The 19,804-nt window shown below is 38.8% G+C and overlaps 1 protein-coding gene and 1 pseudogene across 2 annotated transcripts in view; one reads left to right on the top strand and one right to left on the bottom strand.

Moving 5' to 3' along the window:
• THSD7B (thrombospondin type 1 domain containing 7B) overlaps window positions 1–19,804 on the top strand; it is a gene marked incomplete at both ends in the record, with an annotated part of 801,311 nt that overhangs the window by 25,154 nt on the left and 756,353 nt on the right. The window lies entirely within an intron of this gene.
• The window catches only part of LOC307056943 (ferritin light chain-like), a 79,913-nt pseudogene continuing 65,558 nt past the window's right edge, over window positions 5,450–19,804 (bottom strand). The window contains exon 3 of the transcript in view: window positions 5,450–6,168. The product of the transcript in view is annotated as a ferritin light chain-like (transcript). The remainder of the gene's footprint in view (window positions 6,169–19,804) is intronic.

The following is a 19,804-nucleotide window of genomic DNA, read 5'->3' on the forward strand; positions in this document are numbered from 1 at the left end:
CAGTGCTTCTGTAAATCAGGAAAGTGTTCTCATTCCTTGGATTTGCTGATTGTTTTAATAAAGAAGTTTTTATCTGAAATGTCTTAGGTTCTTTTTCCTGCCTTTATGCTTGAATGCTAAGGTTTTATTCATGCAGCAGATAGTTCTTGGGCGTTACTCTATGCCAAGTGCTATGCTGTGAAAGTTAAAGAGTGGAGCAAGACAAGCTCCTGTTTTTAGTAGGAGGGGCTGCCATTGACTGATTGCAACATGGAGCAAATAGACCATGGCCCTCGAAGACCCATCCTGAAAGAACACCAAGAATTTCCTTCTAAGTTATATTGATGCAAAACTTTGGATGTTTTAAGAATATATCCCTTACTAGGTGCTTCTCACGTTTTTTCTTTTAAAGCTCTAGGACTTTTTTCTGAGAATACACAAGTTCTTCTTAATCACTGCATTCTGAAACAGACAATGAGGTCAGGAAAGGATGGTAACAAGACGACTGGAAAGGGAATGTTTGAGAAGAATTTCACAGATATTTAAACACTCCTCAGCACTTAGGTTAAATTTTTAAAATTTATTGAGGAAGTCGCTTTAGCTCTTTAAGTCCTTTTGATATTTTGAAGACATTTCCATTAGGGTGAACTTTGACAAGGAGAGATTCTCCCCAGGGAGTTTCATTTGTAATACTCAAGAAAAATGAACATCCTTAACAGGAGTTTCACAAATCAAGGATACTTTTTTTAAAGTTTTTTTGAAAATCATTTTGTGTTCAATATTAAAGCCACGGATGCATTCAAAGGTAGGATTTGCCATCTCTTATTCCATCTTTGTTGGACTCTCTGATTTGTCCTTGATTGATTTTGAAATAGATGAGCCAGCTTTTAGAGCAGGAGAATGATTTAATTATTACAGAACCCAAGAACCAAAATCAGATTTGATGGTATGTTGAAACAGTGTTCAGGATGAATTAGTGAACAGATGTGGAGTATATGTCATTGATATCTGATACCCTCATGTTGACCTAAAAGTGGTGCTTTTTTTTTGAATTTATTGGTGCCTTTTAACCTGGGATGAGTTCACTTGTCTTATAATGGAAATTGGGGCACTGATAAAGAATCTAGAGCTTAAAAAATGGAGGAAAGGACAAATGCAGGATATACTTAATTTATTCGATGATTAGGGACCACATTGTAGGATGATTAAATTAGCAGCCTGAACACCGATGTCAGTACTGACACCAGAGGTCAGCTAATGTACAATTTAGTTTTTAATAGTTTCAAAGGTTACTGTGATTATTTGGATCATTATGAAACATATATTTAAGCAAATACTTTCATAGAATTTTAGAGCTGGAAGGGACCTTGAGATCATCAGACCTGGCCTTCTCAATAACAGGTGAGCAAGCTGAGGGCCAGGAAGACAGCTTGGAGCAACAGGGACAGAATGGGACATGGGGCCTCTCAGTCCATCCTCCGCGCCCCATTTCAGGTACAGTTCACTTCCCTCTTCCACATAAGCCAATGATGGAAAGATCAGAGCCTGCCTATAAGGGGGCAGATGGTGGACTTTAGTGGTACCCATGCGACATTCTATAGTCTAAATAGTAGGAGGTCATTAAAAGTGGAAGCTAAAAATCAATGAATTCAGCTGGGAGTTCTCAGGAGAAAAGACAGATGAAAAAATATAGCAGAGATGTTCAGAATGGCTTGTCAGAAGGTCAGGAGTCCTCTCCCATCATTAGACAGAGGAGGAGCACCTGAGAATCTGGACCAGAGTTGGCAGCTCTGGAACTGGATGAAGAGAGCAGCTACTTCACAATATTTATGTGGGAGAAACTTCATTTTATTTTTTTGGTTTCTTTTTTTTAAATGGAAGCATAGTTAATTTATAGTGGCTTTGCTGTACACCTGAAACTAACACAACATTGTAAATCAACTATATTCCAATAAAAATTTAAAAAAAGAAAAAAGGAGAAAAAGTTTACAATGTTGTGTTAGTTTCAAGTATACAGCAAAGTGATTCAGTTATATCTATATCTATCTATCTATCTATATATGTGTTCTTTTTCAGATTCTTTTCCATTATAGGTTATTAGAAGATATTGAGTATAGCTCCCTGTGCTATACATTAGGTCCTTGTTGTTTATCTATTTTATTTATAGTAGTGTGTGTCTGTTAATCCCAGACTCTATAATTTATCTCCCCACCTCTACGCCCCACACCCTCCACTGCTGTCCCCTTTGGTAACCATAAGTTTATTTTCTGCCTGTGAGTCTATTTCTGTTTTATAAATAAATGGAAACTTCGTCTTAAAATCAGTGCCAAGAATGGCCGACATTACAGTTTAGGCCAGCACAAAGGCATTTGGAGGTTGGATGAAACTGGTTTGTGTCAGAGCTTTGTTCTTACTAGTGTGTGAGTTTAGCCTACTTGAGCATCCTCCCCCTCCCCTAGCCTCAGTCTTCTACTTAGCTCTGTATTCCTTCCCTCATTCACTTGATGAACACTTACGTAGCATTTATTATGGCCTCTACCGTATTCTGTCAAACTAGGTTATTCATATGTACCCCAGAAAGCTGTTTTAAAACATGAAATTGGATAATGTACTAAAACATTTAGCACAAATTAGGAGGTAAAATTGAGCTAGAGTTGAACTGTTGTCATGGGAAAACCATGGTGGCACCTGGCTGAGGCTTCCTGCTCTTTGGCCGGGGCCATCTATGGCCTCCCAGGGGTGGGGCAGCTGGTGCTGAGGCAATGATGGTGCATCCCAGTTGGGAAGAAGCAGTGAGGGGTCTGGAGACCTCCAAGAACCTTCAATTATTGGCCCTTGGATCTCACTGGGAGGTAATTTTGGAACAAATGAAATAATTTGGACAAAGGAATTAGCACAAGCTGAGAGAAAAGAAAAAAAATTCTTGCTTCCAGCAAATGTGTGTTTCATTTGATTTAATTCTTTTGTTTTCATTCATCTGAGGACTTCTTTAGTGTAGTTGGTCGAGGGATTCCTGAGACTCATACAATGCTGGAGCTGGTACCGCCTTCTATTTTTTTCAACTAAGAAAACTGAATCTGTGGGAGGGGAGGTGACTTTGTGATGGACTCCTTGGCCTTCCTCTTCGTATTTATCTAATGTGATCCTCATAGCAACCCTAGGGAATGTGTAGGTAAGTCTTTGTCTCCAATTCCATGTGGATTGCTTAGGACATTGCAGGAAATCATTGGTAGAGAAGGAATCAAAATCCAGCTTTTCAGATAAGTGGTTGGGTGCTCTTATTATCATCCTACTTAATTGGTAGTGAAGTTTGCAGAACTCTACCTTCATTCCTTCAGTTGGCTGTCAGATATTTATGAGGCAGTTGCCATGGTGCTTACCATATACTAGGCCCTGAGGATACAATGATGATTTCCTTTTCTTCACTCTCAGGGAGTTTACCATCTAGTTGGTGGCATAGCACATAAGCAGACAATTGCAGAAAGAAAAGCCAATAGAGATATGTCAAAAGCATTATGAGAATACAAAGATTGTATGAGAAATATTTCTTTGAACAGTAGAAAAGAGCTGTCATCATCTGTATACTAGGCAGTATGCTAAGTGCTTTGCACAAATTATTATATGTATTGGAAAGACCATTTCATTGGCCCTAAATTAATATCTAGGTTTATAGTCATCCTTCCTAATCCTGATGGTACCTATTCTTTTCCCCAAGTTTCCATAGAATGTTCTGGTATGTAATGAAAAAGCATATATCAGGAATAATGTATCACTTTTTGTTGTAGGTAGATATACCAATGATAACCAATTTGAGGCAAATTCCTCATTATACATTGAGACAGATTATTATTATGGATTATCTAAAATTGAGGGAGCATGTAGTCTCTTGCAAAGACAGAAAAACAGTGAGAGTCTGATAGAAGAGGACATTTGGGGCTGGCGTGAAAAACCTCTTTACATCAGGGAGGGTAGGGAGGCATGCAGGCGGCTCTGAATGTTGCATACCAGTGGGAGACACTCCCAGCCACCAGCAGAGTCAAGCTGTGGCATTTTCCTGCGAGTATAAACTGAGGTTCTCAGTCACTGGTGGGAGAACCCAGTCTCAGCTTTCTAGCTCATTTATTGGTCTCCCCCACTTCCTCTGCTCTGCTTTTTGTGATCCCTTTTCTCATTTCCTCTCCATTTCTTAATAGAGGTCTTTAAAATACTCTTTATTCCCTTGCTCATCTTATTTCCCTTGTTTGGGATGGATTTTCAGGGGAATCTGAGGTTAGGGATGAACTCTTTGTGTTCAGTTGCAGGCAGATACCCTATGAGAGCCTCCTAAGTTAAAAATTTCTAGTATTCCAAAGTGTGTTCTGAACATTGGGTAGAAAGAAAAAGAATGTGTATGTGTATTTATATATATTGTGTATATATACTTATACATGTATATATGTGTGTGTATAGAGAGAGAAAGAAAGAGAGAGGGGGAGAGGGAAGGAGAGGCAGGGAAAGGGTTGAGGAAGCTGTGTGGGTGGGGAAAGTGCACACCTTGATTTTCTTGTACTTGCAGTGTGTTTCGTACTAGAAAAGGAGGATTTATTGGAGGTGGGGGTGATGTCACATAAAATAAACCTGAAATTTTGGGAGTCATCATACAGCCATGATGGAAAACAGCATGGAGGTTTCACAAAAAATTAAAAATAGAACTACCATATGATCCAGCTATTCTACTTCTGGGTATATAGCCAAAGGAAATGAAATCACTGTCCTGAGAGATATCTGAGCCCCCATGTTCACTGCAGTATTATACAGTATTATTTACAATAGTCAAGACATAGAAACAACCTAAGTTTCTATTGACAGTGGAATGAATAAGGAAAATGTGTTTTACACACACACACACACACACACACACACACACACACACACACACACACACACAGGAATACTACTCAGCCATAAAAAAGGAAATCCTGCCATTTGAGACAACATGGATGGACCTTGAGGGAATTATGCCAAGTGAAATAAGTCAGACAAAGACAAATACTGTGATGATTTCATTTATATGCAAAATTAAACACATGAAGAAATTTTCAAGGTAAGAAATGTGAAAAAGGTTTCATTATATCTTTGATTAAAAATGGACAAAAATGGAAGCATTGATGTAGAATTAAGTAGTCTTCAGATTTTATTCACTGAATCAGCTACAAAGATAGGAAATACTGTTTTTAAAATTTTAAATGAAAACTTAATTTTTTTATTTTCAAATCTGTACAGGCTGGTACATTTCAATACACTTGCTCACCTACATTGTATCAGAATTTTTTTTTTTTCTGCAAAAAGCTTTATTGTTTCCATTTGGTCCAAGGCTTGGGAGAGGGGTCCAGGGTGGTTAGAAAGCTGCCCAGTGGCTGCAGAGACGGGCTTCAGGCAGAAGCCCTGATGCTAGAGGGGCTCCTCAACGGCCGCTGGGCTCCAAAAGTTCCTAGTCATACTTGAGGGTGAGCCTTTCAAAGAGACACTCGCCCAGCCCAGCCTGGGGACCAGCCTGTGGAGGTTGGTCAGGTGGTCACCCATCTTCTTGATGAGTTTCACCTCCTCATCTAGGAGGTGGCTCTCCAGGAAGTCGCAGAGGTGGGGTTCTGTGCAGGCAGAACCCAGGGCACGCAGATCCAGAAGGTCCTGGTTCAGGTTCTTCTCCATGTTAATGGTGGCTTCCATAGCGTCCTGGGTTTTACCCCACTCATCGGGAGATGGCTTCTGCATGTCCTGGAAGAGGGCGCGGCCACTGCCCTGGTTTTGCATTTTCAAGAGACACTCGGCGCCCTCGTGCTTCTCTTCAGTCCATTCGCGGAATGTGTGGCCCACGCCTTCCAGAGCCACATCGGCGCGTGTCTAAATAGAAGCCCAGAGAGAGGGAGGTGTAGGAGGCCCACAGATGTATGTTGACCAGACGGGTGACGGCGGCCTCCACCTCGGTGGAATAATTCTGACGAATCTGGGAGCTCACGGTTGATAAGGAGTTAAGCTCAAAAAATGGTGTTGGCTGGTCCTGAGGATAGCTGAGGGTCTGACTCCGAAGGTTGCAACTGGAAAAAAAGTTGGAGGGTGGTCGGAGGCTGGAGCAAAGGGCGTCCCTGGGTCTGTTCCGTCCAAACACCGTTGAAGCAAGAGACAGATCCGGGGGACCGCTGTGCGCACTGCCTCAAAGCAATATTTGATAACCAAGAGAGAAAATACAAAACAAAACAAGAAAATGATAAAATGAAAATATGATAAACAAGGGCCATGGGATAATTTTAATTTTTAAGTAATAAAAGCTGTTATTATCTTAATACTTTGTTCACCTAGAAGTAATTGACAGTTTACTTTCATGAACTGTTTTGTCAATTTGCTATAGTAGTGAAAATCAACTCCTTAAAATCTGAGAACTTTTGTTTAAGAGAAGCTGAAGTAATAATTACGGTCTCAAATAATGAAACATTGTCTTTTTTCTCTTTCTTTTGAAAAGACAACTGCTGTATTTCACTGGCCTACAGATATTTCAGTTTGGAGGTTTTTGTTTTGCCTTCTCAAGCTGAAGAATAAATGTCACCAGCATTAAGCAGTGGCACTTCTCCTTTGGTGCAGTATTTTAGGTGATAGGTGTGACACTAATAGTAGAGGAAATTTGACATAGGCAGCTATATCTGATGAAAAAACATTTTTCTGAAGTTTTTATATTTGCCTGAAAATTTTGTATCTTAAAGTTCTCAAAAATTGAGTGATTCAGTTTTCATTTAATCTTTTCAGAGAATTTATGAGACAGCTTTGACTTAAAACACTTCATGTTTTTTTAATAGTTTTAATTTTTTTTTTTGCAGAGAAATGTTGAGTAGAGCTGCCAAAATTTGCTTCCTAGGCTCATTTAAAAATCTCTAGAGCTACACAAGATACTGTGTCGTGCACAAAATTAATCACATATAAGAAAAATCTTATAAAAATTCCCACAAAATGTGCTAGAAGTAATAGCAGTGATACTATTTATATTGATTGACCAGTTATTACATCCCTGGTTGCTCTTACATGCTTTATCTCATTGAATCCTCACAAATATCCTATGAGATTATTATCTCCGTATGATATCTGAGGAAATAGATGAGTAGTAGAGTTGGAATTTGAAGTAGAATATTCTTTTTTTTTTAAATTTGTATTGGAGTATAGTTGATTTACAATGTGTTAGTTTCAGGTGTACAGGAAAGTGAATCAGTTATACATGTACATATATCCACTCCTTTTTAGATTCTTTTCCCATATAGGTCATTACAGAGTATTGGGTAGAGTTCCCTGTGCTATACAGTAGGTCCTTACTAGTTATCTATTTTATATATAGTAGTGTGAATATGTCAATTCCAATCTCCCAATTTATCCCTACACCCCCCTTGGTAACCATAATTTTTTTTTCTACTTCTGTGACTCTATTTCTGTTTTGTAAATAAGTTCGTTTGCACCAAAAATCTACAAACAATAAATGCTGGAGAGGGTGTGGAGAGAAGGGAACACTCCCACACTGTTGGTAGGAATGTAAATTGATACAGCCACTACGGAGAACAGTATGGAGGTTCCTTAAAAAACTTAAACTAGAGCTGCTACATGATCCTGCAACCCCACTCCTGGGCGTATATCTGGAGAAAACCATAATTCGAAAAGATACATGCACCCCAGTGTTATTGTTCAGTTTTTAGCTTAATGAATGTGTAGTGAATAGAAGAATGAATGCATGACAAAATACATACGAGACTTTGGAAAATCCAGTTTGAGCTTCTATTGATCTATGAAACCCTGAATACTAGTCAGGTTGTGTCTAACATATAGTCAAAAACCATATAGGAAATAAAGGGGAAAGGTGGATGGCATTGTTAATGGAGGTTTCGAGAACATGCTCCATCAACGTTCAAAATGAATAAATCTGAATGTATTGTATGTGATACTTCAGTATTTGTAATACGGCAAACAACTTAAGTCCTTCTCTGTTGTTACTGATTGTTTTGTTTTGGTCTTGGCTATTGTCACTTTCATTTTCCTGCATGATTTCCTTGGGGGGGAGCACAAATTACTGGCATAATGGAGTGACTTGCTGTGAACCTTGAGAGTAGAATGGCATAGGAAGGAGTTGTTGGCAGGCAGAGAAGACAGTCATGTTCTCAGATTCATATTGACTGCTAGGGCCCCTCTGGGGTCTTTGGGGAGGTATCTTCCTTGGTTTGAGCTCCTTTCAAGATTAGGGCTGGTTTGGGGACTCCTGGAACAGCTTCCCAGGGAAAGAGAACTCAAATAGTGTGTCATCTGTCTCTGGAGAAATTAATCCAGGAGGGAGAAAACAACTTGACCTATAAACATTTAGAACTGAGTATAGTTTAGCAAGAGGTGCGGGGCAGGAGAGGAAGCAGGAGAGAACGAGGGGAGAGTTCAGAGAGGAGGGGCGGAGAAAAGTCACCATGCAGGTGGTCCTGCAACTAGTCCTTTCTGTTGTGGGGTCGTTCTAGAAGGTGGCACACTTTTAGGGATAAGGGGCAGTGTTCTGAGAGGGACTTAGTCATCTCCGTGTGGGATTTGATGGTTCCAGCATATGTTTGAGGATCTAAAGTAGGTTGAACCCCAAGAGCATTTTCTAACATTGCACATGGGTTTTGTGGTTGGTCACATTGTGCAAATATAGCTTCATTAAGTCTAAAAAAATTCATGGTCCTGAAGCATTGATGAATGTTATGAAAATATTTATTTATTCAGAGGTTTTTTGGTACATGGTAGAGAATCAAAGTACTTTGTGTATACAAACTGTTCCTGGAGTTATGAATGTGGGTTCTGGAAACACACAAACATGAGGTTGAATGCTGGCTCTGCCATTTGGTAATTATATAATTTGGGGCAAATTTCTTAAATTCTCTGTGCCTTAGTATCTTTGTGTATAATATTGTGGTTGATGGTACCTGAATTATAAGATCAAATGAGATAATACATAGATCATGCTTTGTTCAGTAACAGGTACATAATAAGGGATGATGCTGAAAGAACGTGGGGAGATATTAATTTGATCAGCAAAGTCAACTTGAAGCCCAGCTGTTGGTGAACAAATATATTTGCCCTTTCCTCTAACAGTATCAAATTTATGTTTTGTGCATGGAAATTTTTAATGTTTATACCCACTGAGAACATTCAGAGTGATGACTATGTTGATATGACCCAGATTCACATTGAAATTGCTCTTTAAATGCCATTCATTAGTAATTCTTTGATCATCTTTGTGTTTAACAAAATTCATAGAATTGCTTTCACTGTTTCTTCCTAATACAAACCTTTTGGCATTCCTCTGGAGCTTTTATTGATAAACTCTCCCTTAAGCATACATCCAAATTAAATGTGAGAACCTGCAGGTAAAAGAAATTGCTTCAAGGCAGTGATTCAGTAGGATGAAAAATCAATAACAGTTTCATTAAGGAAGGAAAGATAGTTTAGACATACTCCTACCTAGCTTTCTTCTTACTGAAAGAAAAGAATAATTGTTGATTATCTCTTTCCTTTCAGATATAATGTTCATAGCTTAGTAATGTGGCCGCTGTATAGTTATATTGTATGCATCCCTTCAAGTCTGCTGGGTTTCTTGAATAGAGGCAGTCTTTACGTTTCGAAAAATTGACACTCATTTAAAGCAGTTTCTTTAATAATGCATGCCATGCTGAGCCTACTGCAAGTGAGCACTTTATAACCACCAAATCCTACTGATATATTTGAATTAGTTAAATTCCAAATTCCTTTCTAAGAAAATGCTTTAATTCCTTCTTTCCCCTCTACTGATTGGTTGATAGCCGGAGGAGGAGATGGGCAGATAGATAAAAGGGCGGATGGATGGTGCAAGGCAGAAAGGAAGGGAGGAATTCAACTTTAATATAGTGGTATGTGTGCTTCTGGCTCTCTGCTTTCTGTCTCTATGATCCTGAGCCACTTACATTCTCTCTGTCTGAGTTTTATCACCTTTGAAAAGGTCATAAGAATAGTTATATGATATTACACAATATATAATATCATACAACTATAATACAATATATTATATTATAGTTAATATTATATAACTATTATTATGACCTTATGACATTATTATGCAGATGAAAATGAGTTATGTGAGTTGTTGTGATCAGTGTCTATCTGATGACAGTTACCTTATAGTTATATAATTTGAGCTATATTATTAGTAACATTATTGAAACAAAGATAAGGAGGTAGATAAGGTAAATACAATGAAATTTTTAAGATGCCATTTTGTGCTAGAACAATTCAAGATAAAAATAATTGCATTTTAGCCAGAAGGAACACAAATATGTTTTCTGGGTTATCTTAGATGGGAGTTGGACTGTTTGTACAGTAAAATGCCCCCAGCAGAAGAGGGTTTTATCTGTAGGGTGGGATCTCAGAGAGGTGTAGGGAAACCACATCCATGCAATAGGGTGAGGTACCAGTCTTTTTCAAGACATTTCAGCATTGAGGAAACATTCACAGGGGGGTCAAACTGTGCTCGGAACTGAGTTACGAGACTTAAAGAAATCTTTTTCGAAGCAAAGTGCAATGGTTAGTTTTGCACAGTGTAGAAATAATCAGGGCACTCGGTCCAGAGCCAGAGAGAAGGCTTTCTCATAAATTGCTGTGTGTCCTGTATCAGGTGGTGATAGGATGTTGTCTCTCCTGTGGTAGCAGCAGGCAACATGAGTATGGGAGAGTTTTTCATTGACTTTATTATAAAATGCTATGTCAAGCTCTCAGGAGTTTAACTAGCCCAACCAGTCTTTATTTATCACATTTCTCTCAAGACCTATGAGGTTCACTCAGTAATAACTAAGCATAATTGCTAACATTTACTACTTTTTCTTAACATTCAGGCACTCTTCCAATTGCTTTGCATGGATTTTTATATTCTTTTGCCTCACGGAGGTTGTGGTTGGTGTAGTAGTATTTTGATTTTGTTGAGCTGGAGACCGAAGTACAGAGAGGTTAACTACTCAGCCCAAGGTCACACAGCAAGTCAGTGGTGGTGCCAGGTTTCAAACCCACTTCGATTCCAGAGCCTGAGTCCTAAACTAATGCCTTATATAATAAGTGCTTAATATTTGTGAATGGTTATAATAATAGCTACAGTTAAATATAGCAAAAAAAAGAAATTTCTGCTCAACATGACCCTTCATTTCCAGGTTTGTGTCAAGTGTGTGTACTTGAAGCACATTTTATAATGATTGCAGAAATAACCAACCATCTCTTTCTCTTCTGGTATAAAAAGAGATAAAGAGCCACTCCTACTTTGCCTAATGATTGTTAAATTGCTTTCTTTTTGGTCTAATCTTTGCTAAAGGGAAGAAGGAGACCAGACATGGCAGGCTTTTTATTTTATTTTTTAAAAAATCTACTAGCTGCCAAAAGAAAAGTGCTGGAGAGCAGATTTCAGTGTGCTTGTTAGATGTAGGGTTGTTTTGATTGTCAGTGGCCTGTAGGGAATTGGATGGGAAGAGCATGTACTAGCCTCTACTCATGATGGGCAAGGAGAATAACAGGTCTGTTGGTTCAGACTGAACTTCGTGGCCTTGAAAGGACTTGGTGGCTGCAAGCAGCAGGTGTGGTAAGAAAGGTGCTATTTATGGAAGACCTACCATGCCAGGTAGACTAGATATCCTGTATTATAGGTGAGAAGAGCCAGGCATCAAGAAGTTCAGAAATTTGCTCCAAGTCACACAGCTCATGAGCAACAGAACTCAGCTTTGAACTTGGATCTCTGCAACTCCTGCCTACTTCCCACCATCCCATAGTGCCTCTTACAGTAGTCCAAGCATGTGATCTAGAAAATGCTTGGTCCCCATTGCTTCTCACTGGGCATGAAGTGCAGCTTCCAGCAGATGTGGTTTTTCTGCAGTCTCTCACCTCCCCTTGCCTCCTTTTTGATCCAGAGTTCGTCTATGTGGAGGCTGCATCTGGCCATGCTGCACACTCATTGGTAGGGATGCAGAAGGCAGATAGCACTTAGCACTTTTTTTTTTTTTTTTTTTTTTTTTTTGCGGTACGCAGGCCTCTCACTGTTATGGCCTCTCCTGTTGTGGAGCACAGGCTCCGGACGCACAGGCTCAGCGGCCATGGCTCACGGGCCCAGCCGCTCTGCGGCATGTGAGATCTTCCCAGACCAGGGCACGAACCCGTGTCCCCTGCATTGGCAGGCAGACTCTCAACCACTGCGCCACCAGGGAAGCCCGCACTTAGCACTTTATAGTGGAAAAGGACCTGAATCCTGATGCTGCTGGTCATGAATCAATGGTTTCATTCTCCAGTCATGGCATTGCACTTCTTGGAATTAAACCTCGGGGCTCCTAATGATAAAATGGATACTTAGAGTTATCCAGCCTCTGTTACAGTCAGCATTATTATGAGGCTCTAAAAAGAAAATTTGTAGAAATACCTAGAAAAATAGCACTCAAATTAACACTGGTAGCAGTCTCATACAGGAGGCAATTTGGATAAACCATCAATTACTTTCATGAGGAACATTTTCAACCATGCTTTGGTTTTTTCCAAACGATGAAAGTACCCATTCTCAAACTTTGGAGCACAACTTTTGAATTTATATGAACTCTTCAGTTTGGAATGGTAGTATTACCATTCCCCACTTTATTCCTATTCTCCTAGTTCCCCGTAGTAAATGGAAGTAGATTCACGTTGCCACGGTGTCTATAGATATTATTTAGCTTATTGAAATAGCATACCTTATTGGGTTCTTTCATGGGGGAATGTCAGAGGCTGACGGCTGCTTGGTTTTATCTATGGCTTCCCAAAGCCAGCTCTTGTTTAATTGAGGCAGCCAGTCAGCTTTACTGAGCTCTCAGCTGGGAGTGGGGTGGAACTAGGCATTTTAACCAGAATCGATCATCTGCTCAGTACTTAAGTAGCATGAGCCTCCAGACTCTGGCTAGCCTAATGGACTTTCCACTGTGTCTCTGCTATTGAGCAGTGATTACTATACAGATTGAGGCATATTTGGTTTCAGTTCAGTCTGTTCCCACAGATGAGGCCCAAGTATGATCACATCGTATAAATTATTTAAGGTGAAGCGTCTGTGTAACCTGAGCCATAAGTAAAAGTTGGCCCTCCGTCTGTTCTGTCACCTGGAGGACTCTCTGTTTTCCAAGGGAAATAGTCCATCTTGTGAACTGACATCATTAGAGTCATAAAAATTCAAATGTGCCTTGAGCGATTACTTTGGCATAAAGACTCAAGTACAATATCCAAAAGCTTAGCATCCTTTCACTGAAATACAGTGGTTTAGGCTTGGATGGAAGAAATTTCTGGAACACTAATTGCAGTTCCAAAACAGTATTACTAGTTGTAGTCTGAAGAAACTTGAATCTGTAAACTCCATTCATTTTCATAGACTCTGAAAAGTTCTTTTTTTTTTTTTTCACTTGCAAGTTTAGTTTGATTATAAATGTATTTAGTCATGGATTGTTTGGAAAATGAAACAGAGCACAGAGGTTTTTCTTCTATAATTCCTTTAATTTGTAGGTGAAGAACTCTGAGTCTAGAAACAAAATCCACTTGTTGAAGGTCACACCACAACCAAAGTCATCTGATTTCTAGTACATCATCTTTGATACTCACATAATCCTACTTTAGCAAAGAACCAAAGCCCAGGTCTCTCTCATGTTCATTTCCCCACTCTGGTTTCAGCAAGTTGGAAATAGAAAAGTAAAAGGGAACTAAATCCATCTCCCCTTTCCTCTTGTTGAATTACTTGCTAAATATAGTTGCTACCTTCTATCTATTCTTATCCTTGTCTGCATAAGACCTGTTCCTTGAGCCTGTCCTTATTTTTTCCTGATTGCGTGTAATGAAGACATTGGGGTAGACTGTGGCATGTGACAGCATCCCTGAAGTTACATATCTCATAGTTGTAGACCCACTGCTAAAGGGTTTATGACTCACACTCCTTGCAGTGAAAAGGATAACAACAGAGCTTTGTTTCTCTCCTCTGTGATGGATTCTGAATTCGAGCGGCTGGGACCAGATGGGGAACCTGGCTTCTTTAGTGAATTTCCAGAAGTGCAATGTTCAATTGGCTGCCCCATTTAAGAAAATTATCTAGACTCAGCCAATGGAGTTTAAAGGGACGTTAGTTTCTTCAAATTGATCTCTTCCCTTTCTTAGTACATGTACTGTACTGGTCCTCTGGCCTGGGCGAATAAAGTACACAGCTCCTTTTAACACCTGGAGGCCTGGGGAATGAGTACCGTGAGTGTAGTGCTGGCAGGACTTGACATTCTCCTCACTGAGGCTTTTCTACCTTGGGTCTTCCTCGTTAAGCACTCAATGTAGAACTCCTTTAAAAAGTAGCTTTAGTTCTAGTCCTTCGAAGTAGTGCTTCCTAAGCCCCAGAGCAAAACAATTTCCCAAATGATGAATTCCTTAAAAATGCATGCGGTTTAGGACAGCAGTAGTAAATAATTGGAAATTCGATAGCTTCAGTCCTTTTTACTCTCTTGAAACCCTTGACTAAAGATGGCAGTCACGTAAAACCACCACAAAAGGAATAGTTGCTTAAAATAGTAATACCGTGGTGTATCTTGTTCCTTCTGCCAATATGGATTCTTGGTTATTTCCAGATAATTAGGACTAGCCTCCTGAGGACCAAAGGAGGCAATTTCCCTTGCATGGTTCCCCCTCCCTTTCTTGTCGACACTTCTTTTAACCTTCAGCAGTGTGCTTTTTTTAGGAGCCTGGCTTGCTTCATTCTGATGACCCAGATCAAATTATGTTAATGATTGTTTATCATATCATTTCTTTCTCATAAGAATGCTTCCCTCCCAATAGGTTTATTCTAAATGTGCATCTTAACTCAGAGGACTCCATCTACACCTGTGGCCGGCAGACTTGTCCACATTGAAGTTCAGGGAACATTTCATTCTGCAGGCCCACAAAGAACACCATATCCGCTGGCATCTTACTCTACTTACGTGCAAGGCTACTTTTATGTATAGCATGAACTGGATTTTATTTCTCTTGTAAGGTCAGACAATAGGCCAGGTAAGAGTACTAAGCTAAGGAAGGTGGAAAGCACTGTTTGATAATGAAGGTAAAATGCTTGGAATTTGTTCCAGATGTTACTAACTATTGTCAGTACTGTCTTAAGGACTGGATGGCAATTTCAGTTCAGCATTTCCTTGATTTTCTAGGCTTTTAAGGTTCTTCATGTTTTCTTAATTATAGAATTAATTAATGGAAAATCATTAGATAATGGAATGCATAAAGCTTCTGTTTTTGCAAACCATTATTTACCAAACAGAGCACTGTGGTTTTAGTCAATAGAGCCTTTGGGCCAATTTGCACCCTGTCCCTACTCTGGGAGAACTCAGATGTCCCTTATCTTTCTGATTGGCTGTCACTTTGCAGGGAAAGGGCTACTATACTTAGAAGCTTCTCAAGCTGTAAACATAGGCTGGAGGAATTGGAGCCTGGGTTTGCTTTTGTGCTTTTTAGAATTTGTTTCTTTTTATTTTTATTACCTAATCTCAGGTATGCTTTCATACACCTTAGCAAAAGAACAAAAGGCCCCAGTGTTCTCTGCAATCTTCTTCTTTTTTTTAGTTGAAGTATAGTTGATTTACAATGTGTTAATTTCTGCTGTACAGCAAAGTGATTCAGTTATACATATATACACATTCCTTTTTTATATTCTTTTCCATTTTGGTTTATCATAGGATTTTTTAAAATAAATTTATTTATTTTATTTTTGGCTGCGTTGGGTCTTCGTTGCTGCGCGTAGGCTTTCTTTACTTGCAGCGAGCGGGGGCTACTCTTCGTTGTGGTGCACGGGCTTCTCATTGCAGTGGCTTCTCTTGTGGAGCACGGGCTCTAGGCACATGGGCTCACTAGCTGTGGCTCGAAGGCTCAGTAGTTGTGGCTCGCGGGCTCTAGAGAGCAGGCTCAGCACACGGGCTTAGTTGCTCTGCAGCGTGTGGGATCTTCCTGGACCAGGGCTCGAACCCGTGTCCCCTGCACTGGCAGGTGGATTCTCAACCACTGCGCCACCAGGGAATCCCATCATAGGATACTGAATGTAGTTCTCTGTGCTATACAGTAGGACCTGGTTGTTTTCTGCAATATTCTTTAATTTCTCCTTCACTGCCTGTCCTCTTGGTTCTCAGGTACCTGCCCCCCGCCTCTGATGGACCTGAGCAGCCAAGTCCAAGGTGACTGTGTCTGGCATCCACTTTTCCTTAATTCCCACTTGGCTGCCTGGTCCACTGTGTGAACTCAGAGTGGATGGCTACTACAGCAATTCGCAGACCAGACGGGATAGATGGCATACAGTATTATAATATGTTATATAATTATATATCGTAAGTTCAGCCCTTCTTTCCCCACCAGATTCTATGGGGACCATGCCCTTCCTACTCTCTCCTCCCCTTAGTCAATTTCTCTAGGCTAAGAATCTCGCCAATTCCAGCTCTCTGAAGGTAGTGGAAAGGGGAAGGAAGGTGTATCTAACAAGCTACATTATTTTGGAGGCAAATATCCACTTATTTGACCATGATGTAATTTCCAGTTGATAATCTTTTCAGCCTATCAACCAGAAATTATACCTAAAAAATGTAATAAGCTTCCTTATCTCTATATGTTTCCATTTTCAATTTCTCCAGTGAGCTGGAAATATAGAGATGAGATATACATTCTGTTTGCTGTACTTGATTGATGAACTGTTGTTTGCTATATTTAACTTTTAAAGTAGATAACCTTGACAGAATTATATATTTTTCTAAAATAAAACCATGTACTACCCTATTTTCCATGACTAGTTTCTGTTTTTATCAAGCTAGCCATAGCCCACCCTTCCAGTAGGACACCAAAGCCAAACTTTTAACCCCCTTATTTGCACATCAGAGAACATTGCTGCCCTATAACCCTTCTTTCACCCTAATTGCCATTCCTCTATATGTTCGCATGGACCCATGGTTGTTTTGTTTTCTATTTTTTTTTATTGGAGTAAAAAACACATACTATAATATTTACCATCTTAACCAGTTTTAAGTGTCCAGTTGAGTGGAGTTGAGTATATTCACGTTGTTGTACAACAGATCTCCAGAACCTTTTCATTTGCAACCCAATAAACAGTAATTCCCCAATCTCTTCCCTTCAGCCCCTGGCAACCTGCCACCTTTCTATTGTCTGTTTCTATGGTTTTCACTACTTTAGTTATTTTGTATGAGTGGAATCATACAGTATTTATCTTTTGTGACTGGTTTATTTTGCTTAGTAAAATGTCTGTGAAGTTTATCCATGTTGCAGCATATGACAAGATTTCCTTCTTATATAAGGCTGCATACTATTCCATTGTGTGTATATAGCACATGTTCTTTATCTGTTCATCTGCTGATAGACATTTGGGTTGCTTCCAACTCTTGGCTATTGTGAATAATTCTGTGATAAACACAAATATGCAGATATCTCTTCAAGTTCCTGCTTTGAATTCCTTTGGATATATATCAAGGAGTGGGATTGCTGGATCATATAGTAATTCTATTTTTAATTTTTTGAGGAACCCCCATACTCTTTTCCATGATGGCTGCTCCATTTTACATTCCCACCAACAGTGCACAAGGGTTCCAATTTCTCCACATCCTAGCCAACACTTGCTATTTTTTGTTCTTCCGATAGTAGCCATACTGATGGATGTGAGCTGATATCTCATTGTAGTTTTGATTTGCATTTCTCTTATGATTAGCGATGTTGAGCATCGTTTCATATGTTTGTTGGCCATTCATACATAATTTTTTTTAGAATTATCTATTCAAGCCCTTTGCCCATTTTTAAATCAAATCAAATTTGTTTTGTTGTTGTTGAGTTGTAGAAGTTCCTTATATACTTTGGATATTAACCTTTTATCAGAGATATAATTTGTAAATATTTTTGCTATTCTGTAGGTTGGTTGCCTTTTCACTCTATTGTTTCCTTTGATGCACAGAAGTTTTTCAGTTTGACATAGTCCCATTTGTCTATTTTTGCTTTTGTTGACTGTGCTTTTGATGTAATATCCAAGAAATCACTGTCAAATCTAATGTCCTGAGGCTTTCCTCCTATGTTTTCTTCTAGGAGTTTTACAGTTTTAGTGCTTGCATTTAGTTCTTCGATCCATTTTGAGTTAAGTTTTGTATATGGTTATATGGTAAGGGTCCAACTTAATTTTTTGCATGTGGATATCCAGTTTTCCCAGCACCATTTTTTGAACAGACTGTCCTTTCCCCATTGTGTAGTCTTGGATTGTGGAAAGTCATCTGGACATATATGCAGGAGTTTATTTCTAGGCTCTCTATTCTGTTCCATTTGTCCAAATATCTGTCTTTTGGCAGTCTTATACTGTCTTAATTACTGCTGCTTTGTGTGCTATGTTTTGAAATCAGGAAGTGTGGGGCCTCCAACTTTGTTGTTTTCTTTAAGATTGTTTTGCTATTTTGGGTCCCTTGAGATTCCATATGGATTTTAGGTTGTTTTTTATATTTCTATAAAATAAGTCATTAGGATTTTCATAGGGATTGCATTGAATCTATAGATTGCTTTGGGTAGTATGGACATTTTAACAATATTAAGTCTTCCAATCCATGGGCATGGGATATCTTTCCATTAATTTGTACCATCCTTGAGTGCTTTGAACAATGTTTTGTAGTTTTCAGTGTACACATCTCTCACCTCCTTGTTTAGGGGTATTCCTAAGTATTTTATCCTTTATGATGTCCTATAGCAAATAGGATTGTTTTCTTAATTTCCTTTTCAGATTGGTCTTTGTTAGCATATAGAAACACAACTAAATTTTGTGTGTTGATTTGTATCCTATAACTTTGCTGAAATTGTTTCATAGTTGTAACAGCTTTATTTTTCTGGTGGAATCTTTTGAGTTTTCTACATATGGATCATATTGTCTGTGAACGAGATAATCTCACTGCTTTCTCACTTTGGATGCCTTTTATTTATTTATTTTCTTATCTAATTGCTCTGGCTAGAACTGCTAGTATTATGTTGAATAATAGTGGTGAGAGTGAGCATCCTGGCCTTGTTCCTGATTTAAGAAGAAAAGTTTTCAGTCTTTCACCATCAAGTTTGATGTTAGTTGTGGGCTTTTTATATATGGATTTGTTATGTTGAAATAGTTTCCTTCTATTCCTAGTTTGTTGAGTGTTTTTATAATAAAGGGATGTTGAATTTTGTGAAATACTTTTTCCACATCATTTGAGATAATCGATTGGTTTTTGTGCCTCATTTTGCCAAATACTGATTGATTTTTGTATGTTGAACTCTCCTTGTATTCCATGTATAAATCCCACTTGATATGGTGTTTAGTCCTTTAATTGCTTTTGAGTTAGCTTTGCTAGTATTTTATTGAGGACTTTTGCATTAATATTCATCAAGGATATTGATGTGTGTTTTCTTTTCCTATTGTGTCTTTGGCTAGTGTTGATATCAGAGTAACTGGCCTCATAGAATGAGTTTGGAAATGTTCTCTCTTCTTCAATTATTTGGAAGAATTTGAGGAGGATTGGTGTTAATTCTTCTTTAAATGTTTAGTTGAATTTTCTAGGGAAGCCATCTTATCCTGGGATTTTTCTTTACTGGGAGTTTTTGATTACTATTTCAATCTCTTTACTATTTACACATTTTTTAAAAATTGGATGACACAATTTTCTTGATTTCTCCTCCCTCCAAAACACACAACACATGTATTTGTTGCCATTATTAGAGAAGGAAAGGAATATGACAATACTCCTTTAAAAGAGTAAAGTAATTT

This window comes from Hyperoodon ampullatus, assembly GCF_949752795.1.
Source record: "Hyperoodon ampullatus genome assembly, chromosome: 8".
Taxonomy (NCBI): domain Eukaryota; kingdom Metazoa; phylum Chordata; class Mammalia; order Artiodactyla; family Ziphiidae; genus Hyperoodon; species Hyperoodon ampullatus.